The sequence below is a fragment of the Palaemon carinicauda genome, chromosome 3, assembly GCF_036898095.1.
Source record: "Palaemon carinicauda isolate YSFRI2023 chromosome 3, ASM3689809v2, whole genome shotgun sequence".
NCBI classification, from domain to species: Eukaryota; Metazoa; Arthropoda; class Malacostraca; order Decapoda; family Palaemonidae; genus Palaemon; species Palaemon carinicauda.
The window spans coordinates 139,797,269-139,814,258 of NC_090727.1; the positions used below are offsets into that span (position 1 = coordinate 139,797,269).

A 16,990-nucleotide genomic window follows, 5' to 3' on the forward strand; every position below is an offset into this window, starting at 1 on the left:
TTGACAGTAAACAGAGTAATGAAAAACTTGAACTTCCTCATTCCTGTTTTCCTGAGGCTAAACTAACTAGTTTAGCTTTTCGATCTCGTGAGATTAAAGCTCTGTTGATGGACCTTGATGCTTATGGAGGTGTAGACCCAAATGGTATTTTTCCTTTGTTTTTTATAAAAACAGCAGATTTCTTAGCTCCAAAGTTATCTGTTATTTTGCGCAAATTAGCAAGAAGAAGAGCTTTTAGCACTAGTTGGAGAATTGGTAATGTTACTCCTCTATGTAAATGTGTTTGTGGTAGCTCAAGTCCCACTGATTACCGCCCAATTTCCATAACTCCCATATTATCTAAAGTTTTTGAACGTCTTCTGGCAAAACGTATTAATAGGTTTGCTGAAGGTAATCATCTACTCCCTAGTTTGCAATTTGGTTTTCGTAAAGGCCTTGGAGCATGTGATGCCTTTCTTACAATCTCCAATGCTGTACAGAAATCCCTTGATTGTGGTCGGGAAGTTCGTATGATTGGCATTGATTTTAGTGCTGCCTTTGACCGTGTTAATCATGAGGCCCTTGTTTTCAAACTGAAACAGTTGGGAGTGGGTGGGTCGTTTCTTAGCATTATTATTGATTTTTTAAGTAATAGATCTCAAAGAGTTGTTATTGACGGGCACCATAGTGATTATAGGAATGTGATATCCGGTGTTCCACAGGGTAGTGTTCTTGGCCTATTACTTTTCATACTATATACACATGACATGTGGTTTGGCCTAGAAAACAAGCTTGTTGCATATGCAGATGATGCTACTCTCTTTGCATCAATTCCATCCCCTGAATGTAGATCTAGGGTTGGTGAATCCTTTAATAGAGATTTAGCTAGAATTAGTGCATGGTGCAAATTATGGGGTATGAAGTTGAATCCTAACAAAACTCAAAGTATGATTGTAAGTAGGTCAAGGATGGTGGCTCCTCAACATCCGGATCTCAGTATTGATAATGTTTCTTTGAATATGTATGACTCTTTCAAAATTTTAGGTGTGATTCTCGACAGTAAATTTACTTTTGAGAAACATATAAGGTCTGTGTCTTCTTCAATTGCACAAAAAATAGGCTTATTGAGAAAGTCTTTCAAGATTTTCGGTGATCAATGTATTCTGAAGAAGTGTTTTAATTCTTTCATTCTACCTTGTTTTGAGTATTGTTCTCCTGTCTTGTGTTCAGCTGCTGATTCTCATCTTAATTTTTTGGACAGAAACTTACGGTCTATTAAATTTCTTATTCCTGATCTAGATATTAATCTCTGGCACCGTCGTTCAATTAGTTCATTATGCATGTTGCATAAGATTTTTCATAACTCTGGCCATCCTTTACATTCAGATCTCCCAGGACAATTCTATCCTGTTCGTAATACTAGGCAGGCAGTTAATTCTAATAGCCAGGCCTTCTCCATCACGAGGCTCAATACTACACAGTACTCTAGAAGTTTTATTCAAGCTGTTACCAATTTGTGGAATGATCTTCCTAATCGGGTGGTTGAATCAGTAGAACTTCAAAAGTTCAAAGTTGGAGCAAATGCTTTTTTGTTGACCAGGCGGACATGAGTCTTTTATAGTTTATTTATGACATATTTGTTTTTGATGTTGTTAATAGTTTAAATATGACATGTCTGTTTTGACGTTGTTACTGTTTTTAGAATGATTTATTGTTAATTTGTTCTCTTCATTTATTTATTTCCTTATTTCCTTTCCTCACTGGGCTATTTTTCCCTGTTGGAGCCCCTGGGCTTATAGCATCTTGCTTTTCCAACTAGGGTTGTAGCTTGGATAGTAATAATAATAATAATTGTTTTGAGAAGTTTGCGTTCGATAAAAGACAAGCTTGGTGGAAATTGGCCCTTAGAGAGAATGGTTTTTGAGAAGTAACTGCGTAGGACTGTGAGTCATTAATTGTTATTTGTCCCGTAACCGAAATACAAACCACACTATTTACATTGGGTTTACCTTTTAGCGTAGCTGAAATGGCGAGCCATTAGAATTTAACGAGGGTGTATTACCCCCGCGCTAGTTAGCGGGGGGTAGGGGAGTGGTAGCTAGCTACCCCCCCCCCCCCCCCCCCCCCTCACACACCGGTGAAGCTCACTTTCACTTTTGGCTCGGACTGGGACAGACGTCTCTGTCTTTGTCCTCGCTTGGCAGCCATTGTTTGTTTTGTCTTTACTTAATCACTTACTTTTCTTCTACTCAATATATATGTAAACATTTTTTCATGTTTGTATATATATTTGAGTATGGAAATCAGTAAGTTTCCTTTTCAGAGATTTGTGCTTGTGTGTGTAGTGTACGATATCTCCGTGGAGCCCTCGGCAGTTTAGGCCCACGCACCAATGGGCGCCTACGGTTTTCTGACCGTCTAGGATCGCCTGATTAACAGCTTGCTTCAGCGCTCACCTTCCTGATGCACCTGCGCGCCTTCTGTTAGCGCGATGCGCGCTAACCATCACTAGTCTCTCTCGCGTTGGCAATCGCCTACGCGCCCGCGCGATTCTTCACCTGCGCGCCAGCGTTTTGTTAACGCACCACCGCTCGTCAACGCGCCGTCGCTTGCTGACGCTCCATCGCTTGCCAACGCGCCTTCACTCTCCTACGGGCTATCGCTCGCCAGAATGCGCCATCGCTCGTCAACGCGCCATCGCCCGCCTACGCGTCATCAGTCTCCCGACCGCCTGCGCTCACCCGCACGCCCACGTGCCTGCGCGGCCGCGCGCGCCCGCGCGACCGCACGCCCGCGCGACCGCACGCCCACATGCCTGCACGCCTACGCTCATGCGTGACCGCGCACATGCTCTCCAATGTTCGCCCGCGTGCGAACCAACGGTATTCCATCGCGCGGACGGACGGAGTTCCGTCGCGCGGACCGACGGTGTTCCGTCGCGCGGACCGACGGTGTTCCGTCGCGCGGACCGACGGTGTTCCGTCGCGCGGACCGACGGTGTTCCGTCGCGCGGACCGACGGTGTTCCGTCGCGCGGACCGACGGTGTTCCGTCGCGCGGACCGACGGTGTTCCATCGCGCGAACCGACGGTTTTCCATCGCGCGAACCAACGGTGTTCCATCGCGCGAACCTACGGTGTTTCTTTGCGCGAACGTCTGCTTAATTCTTGCAGTATCCATTGCTTGCCTATGGGTTATCGCTCGCCGACCACCAGCTCTCGCCCTTCCTACCACGCTCGCCCTCCTTCTGCGCTCCTTCGCTAACCTTCGTTTGCGTTCCTGCGTTCCTGCGTGCCCGCGCATGGGCGCTTCCACGTTCGCCCACACGCAAATCATTGATTTACCATCGCGCGAGCACCAGGGGGATTGCGACCGCAATTCCCATTGGGGTTTCGCAGCATGGCCAGCCTGGCGAGTCTTCTGGAGCGTATTTCCAGATCACGGCCTCACCCCGTAAACGCAGAGCATGGCACATGCAAGAATAGGAATAATCTTCAGGGAGGTCTGAACAACATTCTTCTTTCCAGAACCTGGGTTAGCCCTTCCCCGTCATTCCCTGGAAGGGTTTTTGGCGGGGGGCTTTCCGTTCGAGATTTCTCCATCGGCCAAGGGGTAACTAGTTTACCCCTTCCTCTTCTCCATCTCGTGAAAGGGGCTTACCAGGTCCTTTCCCTCCTCGGTTGCGACCCGAGGTTTTGTTCAAGGAAGCTACAGGAAGGTCATGGGTACTTTCCTCCTCTCGGGCTCAAGCACCCTTGGCGTTTCGTCGTCAAGTACCGAACTTGCGGGCAAGCTCGATGTTGGACCATCTGGACGCAATGACCGAGGGCTTCCTTTCGGGTGTCTCATCCGTGGATGTCGACAACCTCAGACACCCTTCCATCCTTGAGAAGAGTTTGTTTGTGCCCAAGGACAGAGACATAGACAGCGGCTGTGTGGAGGAAGTCGACTTCTGTTTTCACTCCTCCAAGGCGCTTTCTTCCAGACCCTGCAGGACTCCAGCGCCTCTTTCTTTCAGCCACGTCGGCCTAAGTTATCGGACCGGCTACGATAACTGAGACAAGGTGTCCAATTGCAGTTCCCTCCTGTCAGGAACAGATGGCACGGGAGGCTCTCCCGGGGGGGCATAGTCCTAGAGGGAACGGCAGAGTTCACGAACTCTAGGATTGGCACCCCCCCTTTGCAGGTTTCACGCTGGGAGGATGCCTAAGGTTACTCATCCGGATGACAGCTTCCCGATGCCCATTCCTGCACGATCTCTGTGATCAGCCAAGGATATCGCGCCTGCCGTCTCTGTCAGCGAATTCAGTGTCTCTGAACCTCTATGCCATAGGGTCGGCAAGAGTTTGCCCGTTTGGGCAGAATGATCCGTGCCTTAGGAGAAGGTCCTCCATAGGACCGTCGACGGCTTCACTCCCGGCTTCTTCAGTCGATCCTTTCTTGTAGGAAGTATCTGAGACGGGAGTTCCGTAGTCGACCTCTCAGCCCTGATCAAGTTTGTCGAACAAACTTCGTCCAGCGTGGAACAGCAGAATCGATCAGACTGGTAACGAGGCGACAGGAGTCCTTAGGCCCTGGATCGGAAGGACGGATACTTTCAGTTTCCATTCCATCCATCTTCCAGGAAGCTCGTGGAATTCAGCCTAGACTACAGGTATTCCTGCTTAAGATGCAGTGTGGCGATCCCGCCGTGGCATCGCAGGTTTTTTCCCCAGAGAACTCTCCCTGCTCTCCTCATGGCCGCTCAGGTGCAGGCTTCTGCCTCCTTCGCCTTTTGGAGGTCTGGTCAACTCCGGTAGGCTCGGGTTCGACCTTCTTCAGCGCCGGGACAAGCTTCCGGATGCTTACCATGAGTGGGGGTTCATGGTATTTTGCTAGGAGCCTTCTCTTCTTCTGCCTCAACTTTTGGAGTATCTAGCCATGATATTGAGTCAACGGCCTTACCACGTTGGAAACCCCGCTTCTCGTCCGTCCAGCGAGGTTAAGCAACGTCGGTTCTGGTCGGTACTTGGATGGGTGACCGCCTGGGGACGCCAGATTCTGTTGCCACCTCCTCCGAGCCTTCCCTTCAGTTGACTGTGGCAAGGCTGAGGAGAGTCGCAGTACCTGTCCTCAGTCAAGCAGAGCTTTCAGCCCTACCTTGGAACGTTTCCTAGTTCTCTTATCCTCATTGACCCGTCTAAGTTCTGAACGGTCGCCTCAGGATAAGTTCCCTGTGGGGCGGCCCAAGTTCCGGTGGTTTCAAAGCAACGATTAACCGGACTTTCTGGCCCCTATGGGACCAGCGGAACGATTAGACCTGCAATGGGTGTTGCCCTATGGAACCTCTTGATGGGAGTGGATATTCTCATCCTTTCCCCACTTTTTTTATGCTGTTCTCGGACTCGTCAAAGAAAAAGTGGGGGGGCATGTTTCGGTCCAGGCCTATGGTCAGGACCTGAAGGATACCTCTCCATCATTCAGGCAGGCTTAGGGGCCGTAGTCTGGCCCCTCTACAGATCCTACAGCTCCTGCCGAGTCGCTCCGTACGCGTCGACTTCATGGTTCTGGTGTGTTCTAACCAGCAGGGGACGCATTTTCACACCTTCGCATCGTGCAGTAGAGATACTGAGATGATTTGAGATACTCTCAATACCACCATCGGCTCTCTCATTCCGGGCAGAGGAATGTTCTCTCCGACTATCCGAGCAGAGCCTCGTAGAGAGAGTGTACCTGGGGGTCTTTGGCCTTTAGTAACCAGCAAGTCCTGGTCTGGGGGACCTGATCGCGACAGCTTGGAACCTCAAGCTTCCGCTGTTCTTCCCCCCAGTCTCAGACCCCGAGACTCTGGCAAGATGCATTCCGGTGATGGTGGGACAACATCGACGCCTGTGTCTTCCCTCCTTTGTTGTCTGTTGAGAATGGGTCTCAACAAGACCAGGTTGTCTGTCAACCTTTCAATGGCCCTGAGAACTCCACTGGGACTATGCGCAGAACGGTTTCCGGACCCTCTGCTTCCCCTGACGGAACTCCCGGGGGAGCTTCTCCCACGGCACAGGCTACTCAAACAACCACTCTGCAACATCTTTCACGAGCCGGGGCGTCGTTTTGGCTTCATGCCTGGAGACACTACGCCTCCTCCTCAAGAAGAGACAACCCGCTATAGTCGCGGGACGGAGGTCGCGTCATCTGCGATAGTCATCCGCAGGGGTCTTTCAGGCGAAGTGGAGAGTCTTCGGTGGTTGGTGTCGTGGGAGATATACATCTTCCCTTGAGGCTTCTTCTCCAGCAATAACGATCTTATTGCCTTTCGGCGGGAGGAAACTCCTTTCCGCTCTCGGCAATGAAGTCTGTCGCTCAGCCTTTCCCTGACCTTCAGGCTTAAAGGAATAACTTTTTCCTTCCCGCTGGACTTTTCCTCGCTCATGCGAAGCTGCGAACGTCCCTGCCCTAGTCGGAGTGAGACCTCCAACTTGGAGCATGGCTCGGACTTTTTAGTCCCTTAAGAGATCATCTCAAGACCCTTTACGTCAGGCCTCTGATCGTATTCCGTCTTGGGGCTCCTGCTCACTCTGGCCGCGGCCAGTGTGTAAGCAATCTTCTTGGTCTCGTACGACTCCGCCCTTTCTAAGGAATGGGGGAAGGCAACATTCAGGTTCGCTCCTGAGTTGTTGGCTAGACTCAGAATCTTGGGGTCCCGGCCCTTCGTTCCAATTCCTTCAAGATTTCGAGTCACCATTCTGTATCTGATGTCCCAAAACCTTCTCCTTACCAGTAAAGGAATCGAGAGGTTAGCTTTGGGAACAGCTGCAGTTTGTCCTCAGTTGCAGCCGGTTTGGGAGCACAGGAAGGACACGGGCGAGAATCACCAGTATACCTCTTCAGCTCGGACTCAAGGACATTCATCTCGACCTGACTCCAGACCCTCCCCCGTCACGTCGCCCTACAGCACGATGTCGGATACATCGCAACGTCCCTCGCCTTCGAGTAATACTACTCTGTGACGCAGGTGCTACAAGCTGGAGTCTGGAAGCGTCTAATGACCTTCTCAGCCCGCTTCCTGCATGGCGTGACCCACAGGAGTTTCGATACGTTTTCTATCGCCCTGTGGTGGCTACACAAAAGCTGGTCTAACCTCAGGCTCCTTTTTGGACAGGTAGCAGAAGGTTGAGGGCATTGTTATCAGGTTTTAGTCTGCATGAACGAAAGAAGTATGTCTGGCCCTTACTTCTTTCTTCATCATCCCCTCTACTGGGAAGCAGCATCCTGGTCTCTGCATAGCTGACCTCAAACCTCTGCAGGTAAACCATGCTTCCTTGTGTTCCGAGTATTGAGTCAATACTGTCGCGTCCCCCATACCCTGACGAGGTGGTATTGGGAACGTCCTAACCCAGAGTTCCTTCTGGAACTCCAGGTCAACTGCCTAAGACGGGTCACACTTCTTCCTTCACACACAAGCTTATGTAGGCCACACGGTGCCCTGCGGAGCAAGGAACTTGTGAGGTGCAGGGACTCCTTTTCTCGAGTGCGACTCACTCGGATTCTGAGTCCCCGGGTAAAGCCAAAGCCAGTATGGTTGGGGACTTTCCACCCTACCTAAGGGGTAAGTCACCCAATGTAAATAGCGTGGTTTGTATTTCGGTTACGGAACAAATGACAAATTCGAAGATAATTTGTATTTTTCCTAACCATACAAACCTTAGCTATTTACACATATTTGCCCGCCAGCCCTGTCCCCCAAGACAAGTCCTACCTCTAAGTGAAAGTGAGCTTCACCGGTGTGTGAGGAGGGGGGGGGGGTGGCTAGCTACCACTCCTCCCCCCCCCCGCTAACTAGCGCGGGGGTAATACACCCTCATTAAATTCTAATGGCTCGCCATTTCAGCTACGTTAAAAGGTAAACCCAATGTAAATAGCTAAGGTTTGTATGGTTAGGAAAAATACATATTATCTTCGAATTTGTCATTTCCTCCTCGTAATTTTGCATGCAAAAGCATTTTTTTCGGTTCGTTTTCTTGTTATTTGGTTGGTTTCTTCCATAATTCGTTACTTTTAATCAAAAAACCACGATTCGCATCCGATTGACTGGTTGAGTGTTTTTCTTCCACAGATGGACGAAAGCTCCCCGACCAGGTAGATATAGGCCTAATTAAAATGACCAGCGAACGCTGAAAATAGACAAGGAAAACTTTTGTTGCCTGGAAATTTGCACATGTCATAGCGCCTTCAAAGTAAGACTAATATTAGTTTCCGTATTTCTATTTGAATTTCCGAATTGTCGTCTGTGCTCATGTTAAATTTTCCTACCGTATTAAGTTATCCTTAAGCAAACCAATTAATCCCCTTTAGTGAATACTGTTTTTCGTGCCTTATTCAAACTGTCTTACATTGAATATTGGGTCTACTGTATGTTGAGTTTTCCATCCCTCTGAACCTCCTTTAAGCAATTTCCTATTATAGACTGGGATATGTTCTATTTTCTTGAGCCAAATTCTACTGTTTGCAAATACATCCGAGAGCCTTTGTGATGTTTCTACCCACAACAGGGCTGGCCGGCCTTTTCATTTCCTTTTTTTCTGGATGTTTGTCCAGGAGATTAACCGAGACTACCAAGTTAGGACTGAATGGCGACCCATCTGTTTTAGCGCGTTTACTTTTTTGTTTATTGTTATTATTATCATCTTTTTTTCTTTATTAGGCCTTTGTTATTATTATTATTATTATTCATTAGACTTGTATTGTGTTTTCGAGTCGATTTATTCATTTATTTGTCTGCTTGTCTGTAGGCAGGATTATGTCTAAACTACTTAACAGATTTTAACGTAATTTCCAGTACAGATAGTTCTTAGGCCTTGGACTAGTCCATGAACTTTTGGCGGTCAGAATTATTATTATTATTATTATTATTATTATTATTATTATTATCCCCAGTTACTTTGGACAACACAGCCTATATAGAGAGAAATTAGAATAAAATCTATTTGCAATAGAAATGGCCAACTTCTGGCGTTCACAAAATTTTATCAATATTTGATAAGTAGCTAAAGTATGGAGTTTGCATAATTTTTAGATCATGATAGAATAGTGGTGCAGAAACTCACCCAATGACATAACCGGATTCTATATCAGAGTTGTTACAAATGAGCTTACGTTCAATGGGGCTTAACAAAGATGATTTTTTCCATAGGTAAAATTGGCAAATATTGGGGAAACATATTTTTATGCACTTTGCACCTAGAATTGAACAAATCTTCTTTGAAATTTATTGTTGCTTGGTTTTAGGCCTACAGTACCACGCATTTTTTTTCTTTTACACCACTCCGTTTTTACCCTCCGACTCTGAATGGTAAGTTGATTTCACTTATGTGTTTGTTGGTGATATTATGAGATTTTTTTTTTCTAAATATTACCAATAATTACGGGATAGCTCTAATGCAAAAATTCTTTCGGCTGTATATGATACCTAAACTTACTTTGTAGTTACTTATCAATGCTGTTAGTTATTGTTTATGGATCCCAAAACACGAATGTGCTTTGATTCAAGAATACCAAATATTTCCTAGTAGTGTATCTGAGCCGTCAAAAAGGACATCTAAATGTTTAGACACACACACACACACACACACACACACAGATATAACCCTTCCCACCTTTCCAAACTACAACACGCTGGTTCGGTCATTTATGGGAGAAAGGTTTCCCAATATACGCCTTGAGCTATCTCCTCTCCCCAGGGTATGACTACTCCCTCTCCCTCTTTATTATATAGGGGAGATTCTCGCTGTGAAACCGGTTTTCCTCTATAAACGTTAAAAGTTACCTTTTATAAAATTCCTCGAGGTATCTTATTGGAAACGTCCCTATCTCGGAGTCTGGTGAACAGAACTTCTCAGCCCGATGGTTTCTAGTAGTGACTGACTTATCACTATCTTTTTGGGCTAGGGAAGGGGGGGGGGGGGCGAGGGTTTGGGTCAGGGTTGGCTGATTTAAATCTTGATTTAAATCATGATTTTATTCAGTTTTTTTTTTTTTTATTAAAGACATCATTGATTTAAATAGATTTTCGTATTATGCTTTGGAAATTAAAATGTTATGATTAAAATTAAGACAATGGGTTTTATAATAAAATTTTAATGTTGCATTAAGAAGTTACAGAAATGATGAACCTAATTTTTATTATTATAGCCTAGTGAATTATAGAAGTGAAAAAAAAAAATATATATATATATATATATATATATATATATATATATATATATATATTTATTTATCTTGAAAGTTTGAAAAAAGAAAATATTTTGTAGTTGAATATATAAAAGCAAAAAAGTAACGATGTCTATTTTCCATTAGCTGAAAGAAAGTACTTTGCAGTTGGATGTATAAGAACAAAAAGAGACTATATTCCCATCAATGCATGAATTCAACGGTTAATCATTATTTACATTTGAGTTCATTGTCTTAAAAAGGAAGACCAATTACGCAGTAGCCTCGTGATGACGAGGCTATTACAGTTAGGAGTAGACGCACTAATGACAGTATGTGAATACCACCACTCAATAACTTTCAGTGTCTTGGTCACAGACTAAGTGAACATGAACAACGCCTAGAAAGGAGATGATTTTGCTCGAAGCGTCATAATGACAGGAACAAGTGTTGTATATTTCTCATTGGCATACTCCATAGTAATATCCACCTCTTCTGCACTGAGTATTTACTTGAAGTGCTGGGTGAAGCATGTTGGCAAGCATGTGAGCTTTGGTTATAAACTGTTCATACCATTTTTCACCAGTTTTGTTTCTTGCTTCAGTATCAATAGCTTCCCTGTTGACTTCACAGATCTTCAATAGAATTGGCCAGTTATTCAAATAAGCCTTGAGACAGTCTGACATTGTGTTACACCTTGTGTCTTGAGGCATGGCTAGACACTGGCCAACTTCCTGCCGATACCTTGCAGCAGCATAATGATTATTTCTAAAATATTTAACTACATGAACAACATATGTTGTTTTACATTATCAGTCTCAAGGTCATGAGTCAGTTTATTTAGGTGTGCTGCACATCCGTATGTGAGGACGGTATGCTCAGGTTCACTCGATTCCTACAAGAGTTTTCTTATCGTGGTGACATTTGCTGCATTGTCTGTCACAACACTTCCATTGAGACAACCAAAATATTGTTCAATCTTCTTGATCAAATTTTGTACAAGTTTTGAAGAAATTCATGAGTATGAGGTTTCCCTGATGTGTCTAATGTGTCAACTAAATAAATCTGACTAGTGGATGTTGTTAGAGTGACATATTATAGGTTTATTATGGATGTTAGACCACCCATCAATTGTGGGTTGTACAGTGATAAATGCTACATGTAGGCTTATAACTTTCTTTTTATACTAGTAGCAATTTCCATTTGCATTTCATCACTTCATGTTATATAATTGCATTTTATGATTTTATGCACATTATTCTATCGTGTTTTTGTAATTGATATGCTAATAATGTCCTTTAGCAATCAAATATCCTATAATATTTAAAATCTATCATAAAAATAGATTTAAATCAAATACATCTCATTTAAATCGAATTAATCGATTTTGTTATCAATAAAATCGCCAACCTTGGTTTGGGTAAGCCTATAGGTCTACATACTGACTGAAATTCTGTTTTTACAAGTTTAGAATGATTCTACAATGTCGTTATTTATCGTTTCAGTTTCACAGTAGGTTAAAATTTATTCAAGTATCAGCAAATATAAATTGGTATAGGGCCTAAGATCATTACAAAAGAATGCCTGGAAATACGATTGCATACAGCGATTGCACCAGATTTCAATTAGAATTGCACGTCCATATTTATATTTGATAAAGATTTATATAGAGTCAGCATCTCAAAGCTAACTGATAGGCTTAGGTCTACTTCATGATAACTCTTAACTCTAGGAGAGAGAGAGAGAGAGAGAGAGAGAGAGAGAGAGAGAGAGAGAGAGAGAGAGAGAGAGAGAGAGAAAAGGTTCAGTAAAATATCAAAACACTGATTTACATTAATCCACAAAACTTACGAACTAGGAATATATGTAACTTCTAAATATCCTTTACCACGGATACTTAACACCTAACAATACGAGTAACCCTTTGACAATGTTACTCTGTTGTGGGATTCATTAAGAGAAAATAAAACAGGTAGTGAAGAAAGTTCGATAGATATTTTTCTGTTTATAAGAAAATAGGTATAATTATGAATGTTTTATTGATTTGTGAAGCTGGATCTAGCTCGCGTATTATTCCTCACAATTTTGGAGACTTTACTTCCTTTTCATAGGAAATTGGGTGTTTTTATACCTTCACCAAATAGGTACGGCGACCTAGTCGGTTCATTTATTTATCCGTGTCTATGGACATTTACCTGTCGACAGGATTATGTCAAAATTACCAGACGGATTTTGGTGTAATTTTCGCCTAAGATAGACCTTAGGACATGGACGACCCCCTTAAATTTTGGAGCTCATCCAGATTCTAGATTCGGATTTGCATTTTTCATGTGTCTGTGGACGACTCCATTAATTTTTGGAGACGATCTGGATTTGCATTTTCTTCCATTTTAAAGATAACGTCAAAACTACTCGACGGATTTTAATGAAATTTTCACCACGCATAGGTCATGGAGGACTCCATTATATAATGGAAATGATCTGAATCTGGATTCTAGTTTATTTACTTATTTGTCTGTGTGTCTGTGGACAGAATTACATGAAAACTACTCTGACGGAGGTTGCCGAAATTTTCGCCATAGATGGATCTTAGGTCATGGACGACCTCATTAAATTTTGGAGTTTTTCCGGATCAGGATCCATATTTACATTTTAAGCTATTTTAAAGATAACATCAAAATTACTCGACTGATTTTGACGAAATTTAGGTCTTAATGGACGATCCTATTGAATTTTGAAGGTGATCCGGATTCTAGATCCATATTTGCAATTTTTGCCATTTTAAAGATAGCGTCAAAACAAATAGACGGATTTTGACGAAAATTTCCACTGTAAATACAGTAGATCTTAGGTCATGGACGACTGACTCCATGTGGTCTCCTCGTGTTCCCTGTGTTCCCCTGTGTTTTCCCGTATCCTTTTTTTTCCCTCTGTGTTTCATTTCCCTGTGATGGAGGCTTATCGTCGTTGCCCTGGGCCTTCTGTAGAGAAAGCGTATGGTGCTTTCTTATTCGAGGAAGAGGTTGACCCGCATTCTCTTTGTTCCAAGTGTCGGGGACAAAGGTGCGCGAAGGATTCTACTTGCCCTGAATGCGTCGTTTGGCCCGACTGGCAGTGGAAGTTAGTCGGGATGAAGAAGAAGGTCAAGAAGGAGAGACTTACTATGTCGAGGGAAACCTCGGTAGAGTAACTGATTGTTGAGCCTGATGTTTCGTCGGGTGAGGCCCCTGCGGCGGATCCCTTATTATTGTCTTTGTGGGTGCACTTGTGCCTTGGGGGTACCCCCTCCATGGAGGAGTTTGTAGCCGAAACTCGTGGTGCGGAGGTGCCCCCCTTGGTAGCGGTTCCGGCCGTAACCTCGGTAACCGATCTGCCTTCTCTGTTTACTGTTCCAGGTCCGTCATCGGGAACGTGCGATCCATATCGTGAGCGTTGTGTGACGGGCTCTTCCGATGCTGTTCCGCCGCCCTGGTCTACCGTACCAAGGACCCCGTGGAGTTCGCCGAGAGACGTCGAGCAGCCTTGGGACGAAGGAGACCTCGGAGTGCGATGCACCCACCCCAAACCGTGTCCCCCTCGGTCGGGTTGGCGACCCCCGTGGTGGGAAGACCTGGTTAGTGACCCCGTGGGACGACAAACTTCACAAAAAGAAGAGAGACCGATCTTCGGACGGGACCTCCTCGGAGAGTTCCTCCTCCCGTTAGAGGAGAAGGCACAGGGGGCGCAAGAGGAGCCATTCGCGGTCATCTTAGAGGTACTCTAGGAGATATTCTAGGTCATCCCGGAGGCGGCACAGGTGCAGCAGCAGCAGGAAGAACAAGTGGCATCGCAGACATGGCGGTTCCCATTCACCGAGGAAGGCTGATAGGGGTTCCCCTGTTTCCTCTGCAGCAGGGGCTGCCCGTGGGACGGGGGTCCCCGTGAGGAGAGCGGGGCCCATGGTCTGCTCCCGGGGCTCTCCGGCCGGTCCATTGGCTGCCCACACGGCGGCAGGCCCAGTGAGGCCAGGATTGTGTAGGAATCCCACAGGGATCCTGCAGAAGGAGCCTAGAGGTGTGAGCTCCCCAGGCTGGGGGAGGCCCCGTTTGAGTGAGGCGGGCAGACCCATAACGGTTCCCGCCCCCCCAGCCGCGCTCCTCGACACGGGTCCCCCCCGCTTGGGTGGATCCCTCTGCTGACCCCGCAGGCTCGACGATCGAGTCCCACCGTTAGGACGAGTTCCCAGTGGAAGAAGATGACGAGGTGGGGGATCTGCAGAGGAAAATTCGGAAGGGTCCTGGCCTTGATTGGGACCCACAACAAACTGAGTGAGGCAGAAGAGCCCAGGGATCTGGACTTTGCCACGGCGGTAGACAGGGCCCTGGGGACGGTGCCTATGGAGTCCAGGCCCAATGTCAAGCTCCCCTCTTCAGTCAACTCTCTTAACGCCAAGAGGTTAGTCAATTCTTTCATAGCGGCGCCCAAGAATTCCCTCAAGACCAGAAACTCCAGGAAGTTGTTGACCTTTCAGAGGAGCCAGGCGAAGTTCTACACCCCTGAAGGCTCTTCGGGGGCCCCTTGGACATGGGTGAGTCGGTGGCCGTACTGCCGCAGGGAAAGTTGGACGAGCGAGCCATGGCTCCATCCCTCACCTTCTTGTTGCAGGAGTCCCTGTCGATGGAAGCCTCAGCTTGGTCCCTGGCCCACGCCATATCCTGGTTGGACTTGTGGTCTGCGGCAGTGGCCACTTTACATACTAACCATGATTTCTCCAATGAGACAGACCTGAACCTTTTCCGAGAGCTCCTTCGGTCCGGGGCCAAGGCCATTAAGTTCTCCTCTGCTCAAGCTTGGACCCAGGGCACCAACTGGGTCCTGAGTAGGAGAGACTCGGTCCTGAGCAAGTTGGCTCAAAGGATTCCGGACAGAGACGCCAGGTTACTAAGGAACTCCCCAGCGGAAGGGGAAGGGCTGTTTCCAGAGCACCTGGTGGAACAGACGATGGAGAGACTCGTAAAGGAAGGCAGGGCTCCCAGTGGTTTTCATCAGCCACAGCAGGCTCCCTGGAGACCCCCGAACCCCCCCGTGAAAAGGCCCTCGTTTGCTCCCCAGGAGCAGCTGGACGCCTCCGCCAGGTCTTGGGATTCCTCCCACCAGCCCTTGTTCAAGGCCCCTCAAGGATCCTCGGGCCCCCTCAAGCCCAGGCCCTCTGCCTCCAGGAGAGCCAGAGGAGCTCGGTTCCCTAGGAGGAGATAGTGCGAGAGGCCCCCTACCACTATCACAGCCACCGGTAGGGGGATGCCTCCAGAAACATTGACAAAGTTGGAAGAGTTCCGTAGCCGACCCATGGACGGTGCGGATTCTGAAGGAAGGCTACCAGATCCCCTTCCTGGACGAGACCCCTCCCCTGGTAAGGGAGCCTGGAGCGGATACCTTTGCATCCCGGGATCCCTCCCACAAGGAAGCCCTCCAGGCGGAGATCTCCGCCATGTTACTCAAGGGAGCCCTCCAACCGGTGTCGGACAACTCCCCGGGCTTCTACAGCAGACTCTTTTTGATCCAGAAGTCCTCGGGGGGTTGGGGGACTTTATGATTTCCCTGGACCTGAAGGATGCCTACTTCCAGATCCCAGTCCATCCCTCAAGCAGGAAATACCTCAGGCTGAAGTGTGGTCAGGTAACTTACCAATTCACCACCCTATGCTTCGGCCTATCCACGGCCCCTCAGGTTTTCACAAGAGTGTTCTCCCTGGTGTCGGGGTGGGCTCACAAACGCAACTTACGACTCTTGCGTTACCTGGACGATTGGTTGCTGCTTTCAGTGTCAGAGGGACTCTTGGAGCAGCAACGGGACGCTCTGTTAACCTTCTGCGGGGAGCTGGGTATCATAGTAGATATGGAGAAATCCCACTTAACACCAGTAAGAAGGACGGTATACTTGGGGATGGAGCTGGACACGACCTTGGCGAGGGCCTTCCCCTCCGAGGAGCACATCAGGAACCTCGGGGAGATTTCCAGGCCATTCCTCCAGGGCCTCCCTATGAGGGCCAAGGACTGGCAGAGGCTACTGGGTCACATGGCCTCCCCAGAGAAACTGGTCCCTCAGGACAGGATCGAACTGAGGCCCCTTCAGTGGAACCTAAAAGATCACTGGTGCCAGACTGGTCCCCCCCACTCAGTTGGTCCCACTGTCCCCCGGTGGGAGGGTGGCCCTACAGTGGTGGTCCCTGCCGGAGAACTCCAGGCGGGGCACCCCGCTAACGGATTCCCCTCCGGAGATGTTGCTCTTTACGGATGCCTCCAAGAAGGGTTGGGGCACCCACCTGGTCTCTCACACAGCATAAGGCCAGTGGTCGCAGGCTGAGAGGGCTATCCACATCAACGTCCTGGAGATCCTGGCCATCCAGAGGGCCTGTCAATCTTCGAAGGGGAGCTAGAGGGCAGGACGGTAGCCCTGATGTGCCACAATGCCACAGTGGTGGCGTATGTCAAGAAACAGGTAGGCCTTCGCTCCAGGGAGCTCTGCCGCATAACAGAAAATATCCTGGAATGGACCGAGAGGAACCACATAGATCCCACGGCTCGGTTCATTCCGGGAAAACGAAACGTCATAGTGGACGGTCTCAGCAGCAAGGTCCAGGTCCTAAGTGCCGAATGGTCCCTGAACCCTCAGGTGGCCAGGGAAGTCCTGGAGAGGTATGGTTCCCCTATGATAGACATGTTTGCAACGAAACTGAACGCAAAACTCCCGGTCTACTGCCGAGATGGAAGACGCGTTTCAGCACTCCTGGGACAACATGGACATCTACGCCTTCCCACCCTTCGGGGTCCTCAGGAGGGTGTTGAACAGGC

At 47.4% G+C, this 16,990-nt stretch overlaps 1 pseudogene; it reads left to right on the forward strand.

Moving 5' to 3' along the window:
* The first annotated feature begins 4,908 nt into the window (after nucleotides 1-4,908).
* LOC137638915 (5S ribosomal RNA) lies at nucleotides 4,909-5,027 on the forward strand (annotated as a pseudogene).
* The last annotated feature ends 11,963 nt before the right edge of the window (nucleotides 5,028-16,990 follow it).